We start from the raw sequence: 12,009 nt of genomic DNA on the forward strand, positions 1-12,009 counted from the left end.
TATATATATATATATATATATATATATAAATAACAGCTTGGTACTGGCACATGAACAGGCCTGGGACCAATGGAATAGAATAGAAGACCCAGAAATGATCCTACAGACCAGTGACCACTTAATGATAAGGGGTCCAAAATCATTCGATGGAAGAAAGACAACTTCTTCAACAAATGGTGTGGGAAGAATTGACTACACACAGGTAGACAACTGAAGTTAGATCCTCATATAGTACCCTGCACTGGAATCAACTCCAAATTGATCAAAGACCTCAAGGTAAGAGTAGATGCCTTGAAAAATTACAGGAAGGAATAGGGGAAACACTAGGGCTCCTTGGCACAGGTTGAAACTTCCTAAGTAAAGATCCAGAAACACAGCAAATCAAAAAAAGGCTGAATAAATGGAATTGCATTAAACTGCAGAACTTTTGCATGGAAAAGTACATAGCTAGCAAGATAAATAGAGAGCCCACAGATTGGAGATCTTCACTAGCTATACAACTGACAAGAGCCTCATATAAAAAATATACCTAGAGCTCAAAAATTAAGTCCCCCAATAACAAAGAAACAACCATCCCATTAATAAGTGAACTAAAGAATTAAAAGGAGACTTCTCTGGAGAGGAAATAAGAATAGCCAATAGATTCATGAAGAAATGTTCAACATCTCCTGGCCATAAAAGAAATGTAAATCAAAACTACATTGAGATTCCACCTCACCCCAGTTAGAATGGCTATTATCAAGAAAACAAATATTAACAGATGCTTTCAGGGATGTGGCCAAATGGGAACACTACTGCATTGTTGGTGGGAATGTAAACTGTTTCAACCACTACGGAAAGTAGTATGGAGGTTCCTCAAAAGACTAAACATAGAGCTCCACTATGACCCAGCATTACAACTCCAGGGCATTTACCCAAATGATCACAAACAAAGACACACTAAAGCTATCAGCACAACCATGCTCACTGCAGTATTATTTGCCATAGCTAATATATGGAACTAACCAAGATACCCCTCAGGTAGAAGAATGGATCAAGAAAATGTGGCATATTACACAGTGGAATTCTATGCTTCCATCTCAAAGAATGACATTGCCCCATTCATAAGGAAATGGAAAAAACTGTGCTTCTTTACAATTTACACTGTTGTTCTGTTTGTGTTCTGGTTTTATTTCTGAGCCTGGTGTTTGAACACAGGCCTGGGTGCTGTCCCTGAGATTTTTGCTCAAGGCTACTAGCACTCTATCACTTGAGCCATAGCTTCACTTCCAGCTTTTTGGTGGGTAATTGATGATAAGAGTCTCAGAGACTTTCCTGACCTAGCTTTCTTTGAACTGTGATCCTCAGAGGTCAGCCTCTTGAGTAGCTAGAATTATATGCATGAGCAAGGAGAGCATGGTTGTTTGTTTGTGCTGGTACTGAGGCTTGAACTTAGATCCTCAAGCACTTGCATCATGTCTCCATTCCCAACCTTTTACTGGTTAGAGATAAAGAGTCTCACAAACTTCCCTGCTTGCATTGGTTTCAAATCTCCATCTTCACATTTTAGCCTCCTGAGTAGCTAACTAAAATTGCAGGCATGGGTGACCACTTAATTTGTTTCTTTGATGCTGAGAATTGACCCCAGGCCCTTGTGCATGCCCAGCCAGAGCCCTGGTATATACTCCCAGCCCTCAATTTGTGAAATTAAATATTGCTCTAAAAGAAGTGATAATTTTTGAAATAGGATAATTATTTATATGACAAAGTTAAATTAATGACTTTTATACTTGCCTATGATATATGGTGTAATTGGTACATTTGAACATGGTGGCAATTTTTGTCCTTTATTTCCCATTCAAATATCACTTTGCAAACTGCATTGCAAATATCTCAAAACTGAAATTAATTTTTGGAGTCTATTGAGGAACAATGATGACTGGAAAAAGATCACCAATTTAACATCATTTTCAAGAAAACACAAATAATGTAAAATTTTAAAAAAAAACTGTCTCCAACAAATAGAAAAAGCAATTTTGCCAAAATGCAGTCAAGGAAATTTTGAAAGGATAGCTTATAATTTATGGAGAGCTTCTAATTTATGGATAGCTTATAATCGCCCAAATATCACTGACATGTGCCCAACAATAATTAAATTCCCCCATCTTGGATATTTTCCCCACTTCTGTCATATAAAAACTATGGCTTACACATATCCTGTTTTATCATTATGAAGATACATTTGTCAAGATAGGAGAAAAGACTCTGTTTTATTTAATGGCTCATTGATTTGATTTACAACTTTGAAATGGTGCACACATGGATTGTGAGCCCATTTGTACCTTTCCCAGGCAGTACGCGTGTCAGAGGTGGAACCAGTAAACAAGGAAAAGCAGTTCTTCTAATTGGCCACTTTAATTCTTCACAGAGAGATGTAAAAAGTAGCTAAGGAAGTATCTAGAGAGAACCACAAACATTCAGGCAACATATATGTTAGAAACATATCAGAAACATCCTACCTGTCAACTTTCCAATTCCAGTCCTTTTTTGCTTAAAAAATTAAAATATGCATAATAATGGTACAGGTTTATGTATTGTGATGCTTTAATGCATGTTTACTTTGTAGCACGATTAAATCAAGAACATTAGCATATTCACCATCTCAAACATTGACCTTGTTTTACTTTAGATGAAAACATTCAATGGCTGGCTCCAGTGGCTCATTTCTAGCTATTTGGGGAGCTGAGATTAGGAGAATTGCAGCAAAAGCCCAGCCTACATGGAAAAAAATCACTACACCCCTTCTCAACAAACAGCTAGGCATATGCTTGGCATGTGCCTGTCATGCTAGGTACATGGGATCCTGAGATGGAGAAGATTATAATTCCAGACAAGGCCTGGTAGGAAAGTCCACAAGATGCCATCTTGACAGAAGGTAGTACATGCAAGGTAGTATATATATGTAATTACAACTTCAGTGGGAAGTGAAAATTAGGATTGTGGTCCACATATGAACATGGAAGGAATCAAGACCCTATGTCAAAAATAAACCATGGAATAAAGCTGAAGACATGGCTCAACAACAGAGCACCAGCCTACCAAGCAGATCTTTGGTTCCATCCCCAGCAATACAAAACAACAACAACAAAAAAAAAAACCTCATCTATTTTAACTATTTGAAATATACACTATCACTGTTAACTACAGTCATTTTTCTATGCTATTGAATACTAAAACTTATTTCTCTGAGCTAATAACTTTGTGCCCATTGATCAACTTCTCCCATCCCCTTTCTTCCTCTTACCTCCCCACCCTTTGGTAAACACTCTTCTGTTCCCTACTTCTCTGAGAACAACTCTACATATGAGTGAGATGATGTGATCTCTGTCTTTCACTGTGAGAATATACTTCATTAGTGAGATTAATTCAAGACTGAGGTGCTGCACTGTCCCCCAGCTGCCCATTTTCAAGTGAGCCATTTCTAGATAATTCACACTCCTGCACTTCTCTCTGCCTGGACATTTCCCCACTTCCTACAAATCTAGATGTGGTATCTAGTCCCTAATGGGTGAAATAGATCTGCTCTTGACATCTGCTTACTTAGAACACCCATTCCACCATGCTTAATTATGACATTGCTATTCTTTCAGAGCCTAGAACAAGAGAAGTAAAAGGATGAAGGGAATTCCAGGAGTTCCAAGGTATGGCTTTTCTGATCTCCTACATCTGTCTGAAGTATCACTTTATCACAGTTAACCTGGTTCCCAGGGGTTTTGGTACCTTTCCATCAGAAAGGAGAGATAAAATGAACAAAATCCTCCAAGTAGAATAGACCTCAAGCCTTGGAGCTATACATCTGGTACTCATTTGGGGAGTGGAAAGAAAGTGGAGGAGGAGGAAGGAGAGAAAAATGGTCTATTTCAAAGGTACTATATCCCAGTGGTCCCAGGTTTACCTTATCTTCTGCTCTTTCTTTTCCCAGAAACCAATGGTAGTTTCATCAGGAATTTTTGTAACACATAGATCCAAGCCTGGCACTGAATAAGGTTTAAGTTTGGTTCAAAAACTTCTAATCCACAAAGTTGGAGTGAGTTCTGAACCTTGCCAAACACACATTCCTTCAGAGAGGTTATTTGATTTCGTTGCCAAATACACTGAGCTGTAGCAGAGTTCCTGATACTTGTTTGGCATGCAAGACCATGGCACTTTTGTTTCATTTACAATCAGACAACCCTGATTTATTTCACGCATTCTTTTAAAAGTATTTTTAATATTTTTATTATCTTTAGTGTTCAAAGGAGTTGCCATTCAAGAAAGCTGTTTATGAATACAACACATCACGATTAATGTCACCCCTTTCAATATTCTCACCCATTCTCCCACCCAACCCCTTCCCTCACTTCTCTTAATATTTTAGTATACATATTGAATGTTTTTGCCATTTAACCAAGTAGTTTATGAATACAATGCATCTTGATCTGTGTAATCCCCTTCAATATTCTTCATGCATTCTTATTTTACTACTTATTACCACATTATACAGATGAGATTTCCCATTGCCTTCGGTCTTTGGTCCTAACTTCCCACACTCACAGTTTCCTGAGTCTTTTTACACTTGAAGGGATACAGTTATGCAATCATTCCTGATCCTGCTGTGTACTTCCAACCTACTAACATGCTTCTCATTAGCAAGCCCAAGTCATAATCTAACAACAGTGTCATTGCAACAAAAATAACTTAAACTACAAATTGTTCTTAATCACTGGGCACTTGGCAGCTCACGCTTGTAATCCTAGCTACTTGGGAGCTGAGATGTGAGGATCATTGTTTGAAGCCAGCCCTGGCCAGAAAGTTAAAGAGACTTTTATCTCCAATTAGCCTCCAAAAAGCTTGAAATGAAGCTGTGGCTCGAGTGGTAGAGTGCCAGCCTTGAGCAAAAAAGCTAAAGTACAGTGTTGAGGCTCTGAGTTCAAGCTCCACTACACACACACACACACATTTCTTGGTGTGTTTCAGTTATATAGCTCCCTGCAATGCCTTATGTGTTAATGATACTGAATTCAGAACAAATTGGATGTGACCTCTGTAGGGTGTTAACCTGAGTTGATCAATTATTTGAGTCTGAAAATACACACACACACACACACACACACAATCCAGGTTATGAGCATTCATACAGACTGATCTGCATGTATCCCAGGAATTAGGAATTGATGACATTTAATGGCTTTGGAGCATGAATTTGAGTTATGCTTCCATTTTTTGAGCTTGACTCAGTATGTGCAAGCTGTAATTCTTAGGGAACACTATGTGTCCCACAAAAAGAAAATGCTTTTAAAATCCTTCAAGTTCAGGGTAGGTGTGAACTTTGTGTAGAGATATCTAGAGGCACTATCATTCTCTGAATATGCCAATTGGGAGACTACAGTTAGCATTAAAATGATCATTAGCCCACTTACAAGTTTTTCTCTCATATCAAACCAGAGAGACATTCATTTCCAGGAACCTGTAAGTCAATTCTAATAATATTGGGCAAGCATTATACTTAGTGCCAGTTGTGAATGGTATGAAAAGGATTTTCCCAAGCTTAAACATCACAGGAAAACGAAATCAGAGACAGATAAGGAGAAGGTGAATGCCAGGTACTGGTGATTCGTGCATGTAATCCTAATTACTCAATAGGCTGAGATTAGAGGATCAAAGTCTGAAGACAGCCCAGGCAGAAAAGTTTATGAGACCCTTCTCTTCAATTAACCAACCAAAATCTGGAGTAGGAGGCATGGCTCAAGTACTCGAGCATGAGCCTTAGGGGAAAAAAGAAGCCAAGCAATAGTTCAAGGCCTAGCAGTGAGTGAAGGAAGCAGGGAAAGGAGGGAGGGAGGGAGGGAGGGAGGGAGGGAGGGAGGGAGGGAGGGAGGGAGGGAGGGAGGGAGGAAAGATGAGGAAATGCAAACAAACCAGGGTTTGAAACCTGAGGGCACAGGGTAACTTTGAAGCAAATATTTCCTTTCCTTACAGTCAATCTGTAGACCCAGTGGCATTTTGCCTATAATTCTAGCTACTCAGGAGGCTGAAATCCAAGGATTATGGTTCAAAGCCAGTCAGGGCAGGTAAGTTTGTGACATTTTTATTTATTTATTTATTTATTTGGCCAGTCCTAGGCCTTGGACTCAGGGCCTGAGCACCATCCCTGGCTTCTTCCCACTCAAGGCTAGCAGCAATTAGGCAAGAAGAGAATATAAAGGGGATCCAAATAGGAAAAGATGAAGTTAAACTTTCTCTCTTCGCAGATGACATGATCCTATACCTAAAGAATCCCATAGACTCTACCCCCAAGCTACTAGAGCTGATCCAAAACTTTGGCAAAGTTGCAGGATATAAAATAAACCCTCAAAAATCAACGGCCTTTCTCTATGCTAACAACCCGAAGACCGAGGCTGAAATCAGGAAAGCAACTCCTTTTGCAATAGCCCCCAAAAACATAAAATACCTAGGAATAACCTTAACCAAAGAAGTGAAAGACCTCTTTGAAGAGAACTTTAAAAGCTTGAAAAATGAAATTAAGTCAGAACTAAGAAAATGGAAAAACCTCCCATGCTCCTGGATTGGGAGGATTAATATAATCAAAATGGCAATATTGCCAAAGGCTATCTACAAATTCAATGCAATACCCATTAATATCCCAACACCATTCTTTAATGAAATAGAGGAAGCAATCCAGAAATTCATATGGAACAATAAAAGACCTAGAATAGCAAAAACACTCCTAAGCAGAAAGAACAGTGCTGGAGGAATTACAATACCCAACTTCAAGCTGTATTATAAAGCTATAGTAATAAAAACAGCTTGGTATTGGCACCGGAACAGGCCTGAAGACCAATGGAACAGAATTGAAGACCCAGAATTAAACCCACAGAACTACGCCTACTTAATCTTTGATAAAGGAGCTAAAACAATACTTTGGAAGAAAGATAGCCTCTTTAACAAGTGGTGCTGGCAAAACTGGCTCAACACATGCAACAAACTAAAACTAGATCCTTATATATCACCCTGCACCAAAATCAATTCCAAATGGATTAAAGACCTTGAAATCAAAACAGGCACCCTGAAAACACTAAAGGAAGGAGTAGGAGAAACACTTGGGCTCCTTGGCACAGGACAGAACTTCCTTAACAAAGACCCAGAAAGGCTACAAATCAAAGAAAGGTTGGACAAATGGGACTGCATCAAACTACAGAGCTTCTGCACGGCAAAGGACATAGCTCTCAAGATAAACAGAAAGCCCACAGACTGGGAGAAGATCTTTACCGGACATTCAACAGACAAAGGCCTCATCTCTAAAATATATGCAGAACTAAAAAAATTACCTTCTTCCAAAACAAAACCGCAAAGAACCAATAGCCCCCTCATCAAGTGGGCTAAAGACTTACAAAGAAACTTCTCTGATGAGGAAATGAGAATGGCCAATAGACATATGAAAAAATGCTCTACATCACTGGCCATAAAGGAAATGCAAATCAAAACAACATTGAGATTCCATCTCACCCCAGCAAGAATGTCATATATCAAGAAAACTAACAATAACAATTGTTGGAGGGGATGTGGCCAAAAGGGAACCCTACTTCATTGTTGGTGGGAATGTAAACTGGTTCAGCCACTCTGGCAAGCAGTATGGAGATTCCTCAGAAGGCTCAATATAGAACTCCCCTATGACCCAGCAGCCCCACTTTTGGGTATCTATCCAAAAGCCCACAAACAAAATCACAGTAATGCCACCAGCACAACAATGTTCATCGCAGCACAATTTATCATAGCGAGAATCTGGAACCAACCCAGATGCCCCTCCATAGATGAATGGATCAGGAAAATGTGGTACATATACACAATGGAATTTTATGCCTCTATCAGAAAGAATGACATTGTTCCATTTGTAAGGAAATGGAAGGACTTGGAAAAAGTTATACTAAGTGAAGTGAGCCAGACCCAAAGAAACATGGACTCTATGGTCTCCCTTATTGGGAATAATTAGTACAGGTTTAGTCAAGCCATAGCAGAGCATCACAAGGCCCAATAGCTATACCCTTAGGAACACATAAGATGATGCTAAGTGAAATGAACTCCATGTTATGGAAACAAGTGATATATCACAGTTGTAACTACTTTCAACGTCCTATGTGTATGTGTAGTTTCTATTATTGATGATGTTCTTGTATCACCTTCCTATGGTTGTACCTACACTATCTCTGTAATCTTATCTGAGTATATTGGAAACCGTGTTTACTGGTATTGGAAGTAGGAAATTCAAAGGGAATACCAAATTTGAGAGACACAGGGTAAAAAAAGAGAAATAACTACAAAAGCAATACTTGCAAAACTGTTTGGTGTAAGTGAACTGAACACCTGGGGGGGGAGGGAAAGGGGGGGAGGGAGGGGGGCATGAGGGACAAGGCAACAAACAGTACAAGAAATGTATCCAATGCCCAACATATGATACTGTAACCTCTCTGTACATCAGTTTGATAATAAAAATTAGAGAAAAAAAAAAAAAAAAGGCTAGCACTCTGCTACCTGAGCCACAGCGCTCCTTCTGGCCGTTTTCCATATATGTGGTGCTGGGGAATGGAACCTAGGAGGCAAGCACTCTTGCCACTAGGCCATATTCCCTGCCCAAGTTTGTGACATTCTTATCTCCAACTAACCATGAAAAAACCTAGAAGTAGAGCTGTGGCTCAAGTGGTAGAGCACTAGCTTTGTGGGGAAAACAAAACAAAAACACCTTAGAGACAGCAGCCAGACCCTGAGTTCAAGCCATAAGACTGGCCAAAAAAAATTAATTTTGATGTCAAAATTGTGCAGATGTCTTGGAACAGAGCAGACTTGGAAACTGTTCACTAGTTTTGACCCAGAATCTCTTCCCTTTTGTACTTGTACTGTTCTTGCACTTAAATGTTGCCCAAGTTAATCCAAACTATCAGGCATGCAGAGTCCCATGGCTAGACCACTCTGCAACAAAAAGTTATGCTCCAAGTTCCTGCTCACCCTTCTTCATCTTCCTTTGAGATGCCAACTGGACAAATAAAAACCCCACAATGCTAGAAGGTATTTGGTTTCACTGGGCTCTGGGTCAATTCCCTAAGCCTCTGTCTTCCAAACCAGAGTAGCGCCTTCTCATTCCAGCTCCCTAACTCTGCCCTGTTTTCTGGGCCGACTGCCTGCCTGCTAAGGATTAATCTGTAAATGTGGTGTTCTCTCTGATATTAAATGAAGAGCTAGTGGTGACATCAATGGGTGCTTGTTGCCAGGAGAACTATGGTGACTCACAGCCAAGAGAATAACATCTGCAACTTCTCTCCTCATCAGCTAGTGACTCAGTGGTTATGGACTAGGGGAGCCATGGCACCATGGCTTGGAAAAATGGAATCCAAGGCTGAGTTTGAAGCTAGATGTTAGCAGGTGTGAGCTATGAGCAGTGTGAGCAAAAATCACTTAAACTCTGTGTGCCTGAGTCTTCAGAACTGCACGATAAAGGTACTAATTAGGTTGTTGTATGGAATAGGGTGAGTTAAAACACAAAATACTTATAGTAGTGCCTAGTACACAAAAGCTCCGAGTGTTGCTTTTTTTGTTTGTTTGTTTGTTTGTTTGTTTTTATCAGTTTCCGTCTTTGCCAAAGACCCATGTGCTCAAGGGAGGAAGGATATGGCTCCTCAAAAGTAAACCAAGGCGTACTATGTAATTAAGGGAGCTAATGTAGATCCTAGCATAGATTATGCCCTCTCTTGGAGTGCTTGATTATGATCACTAAAAGCCTAGGTCATTGTGTTACATTGTATCATATCACAATACAACTGGAAAACGAATTTTTATTTTTAACCACCAACAGAGACTTCAATATCATATCCATGTCTAACTTTCCTTCCCTCATTTATTTATTTCCTATTTCTATTTATTTTTATTTTCTTGGAAGTGGGGGTACTGGGATTTCAATTGAGGGCATTCAAGTTATTTTTAGGTAGGAGATTGTAGTTTCACTCAGGGCCCATATCAGAAAGCAATTCCCCTTACTTGTGTCTCCTTTATAGCTGAGATCACAGACTAGAACTACCATGTCTCACTGGATTGAGATGTGATCTGGCTAAGTTTTTTGTTTTGTTTTGTTTTGAACCTGGGCTGGCTTCAAACCTCCATCCTCCCAGTCTTGGCCTCTCAACTAGCTGGGATTATAGTGTAGGCCACCACACCTGGTCTCACATTTTTCTTTTAAGAGTAACAATAAAGCTAGATGTGGGGACACATTCTTGTAATCCCAACCTTCAAGGAGGCTAAGGCAGGATTATATAGTGATAGTCTTCCTCAAAACAAAGAACTGTCAACCAATTATTATATGGGAAACAGACTAAGACTGTACTAAGAAAAAAAAGAAAGAGGACAAGGAAATCAGGTCACTAATTTAAAAAGATGATATGAATATACTTGTTTCAATAAACATAACCAGAAATTTCTCACAAGAAAATATAGAGAGGAGATGTTCGAATTTGGTAAAGTGTGCATAATGAACATTCTTGTCTGAATGCCCCCATGTCCTTGGGAGCATGAGCACTCAGCAGCCCTGAAATCCTTGTATGTGGGTGTCCAGACCTAGCCCTTACCCCTTACCTTTTCCTTCCAAGGTACCTCACCTGATTTCCAGCCTCCTGCCAGTCCCCCAACTCTTCTGCCTAAATGCTTTACAGCCATTGAGAGGATGGACATCACAGTTCCCTCAGACCTCAGGGGGTCTGGACCTGAGACATCTATCTGTACATGACAATGGTCCCCAGAGCAGTCCATAGCAGTTCAGCTAGGGCTGCCTGTTCCTTCCTGCTCACTTCCTACTTTCTCTGCTATACTTTTCTCCCAGTCCTATTAAATTACTTGCACTCAAACCCTCATCACTGGATTTGCTCCAGAGTAAGATAAAATATGAAGTAGCCTGGCATTTGTTCCCTCTTGTCCTTTGGGCCACAAGCCTGGCATGGACTCCCTGAAACCTGAAGAAGTCTCACATTCACTTGCTTCTGACATCCACCACTGAAGGACACAGCTCACATTCCCCAGATGGCTCCTGGTACTTCCGTATTTGCTTTTATTTCTATTTTCAATTACAACAAAATCTTTTCGCTGTAGTCAGGAAGCTAGGTTGGATGGGTGATGTGCCCACAAGATGTGCATTAGGAAGCATAGAGCCCTCAGCCCATCTGTCCCGTCATCTATAAATCAGTCACATGGCAGCCACAGAAGCAGAAAGTGATACCAGCCTTTAGCGAAGTCCTAGAGAGAAACATGAGCTGGCTTGTTAACAGTTTCTTTAGCAATTTTCAGCACCTTGGTAAACCAGATACTACTGTCCTTCAGAATATGCATCTTGAATAAATAAATATTCATAACAAATTTGTATCTGTTTAGTATACTCAAAATGTATATCAATTTTATATAAAAAATTTATATTAAGTGATACTTAAAATTTATACTCAGGAGGCTGAGATCTGAGGATCATAGTTTGAAGCTAGCCTGGGCAGGAAAGCTGATGATCTCTTAGATCCAATTAATCACAGAAAAAAAAAACAACCCAGAAGTGGTGCTGTGGCTTCAGTGGTAGAGTGCTAGCCTAGCAAAAAGAAATCAGGGATAGCACCCAGGCCCAGAGTTCAAGCCCCAGGATGGGCTTGGGGGTGGGGGTGATGAATTATGTAAGTAGAATAACAAAATTGTCTCAAAATGAATTTCCTTAGGGAGCTTCTCAAAATTACATCTTTTTTCTTTGAAATATCCTATACAAATTTTAAAGCTATTCAGGTATTTTTTAACTAACACTAATTTCTTCATTTTTCTTGATTAGCCTAACACTTTGAGGATGCTTTCTCAAACAGTGCTAAAATAGACTTCAGAATGTTCCTCAAAGGAGCCCCTGTGGGAAAAGAAGAATAATTAATTAGTCAGGTTTCTTGAGTCTTAAAATGATACCACCCTTAGGGATAATTGACATTTATT

Source organism: Perognathus longimembris, chromosome 6, assembly GCF_023159225.1.
Source record: "Perognathus longimembris pacificus isolate PPM17 chromosome 6, ASM2315922v1, whole genome shotgun sequence".
NCBI classification, from domain to species: Eukaryota; Metazoa; Chordata; class Mammalia; order Rodentia; family Heteromyidae; genus Perognathus; species Perognathus longimembris.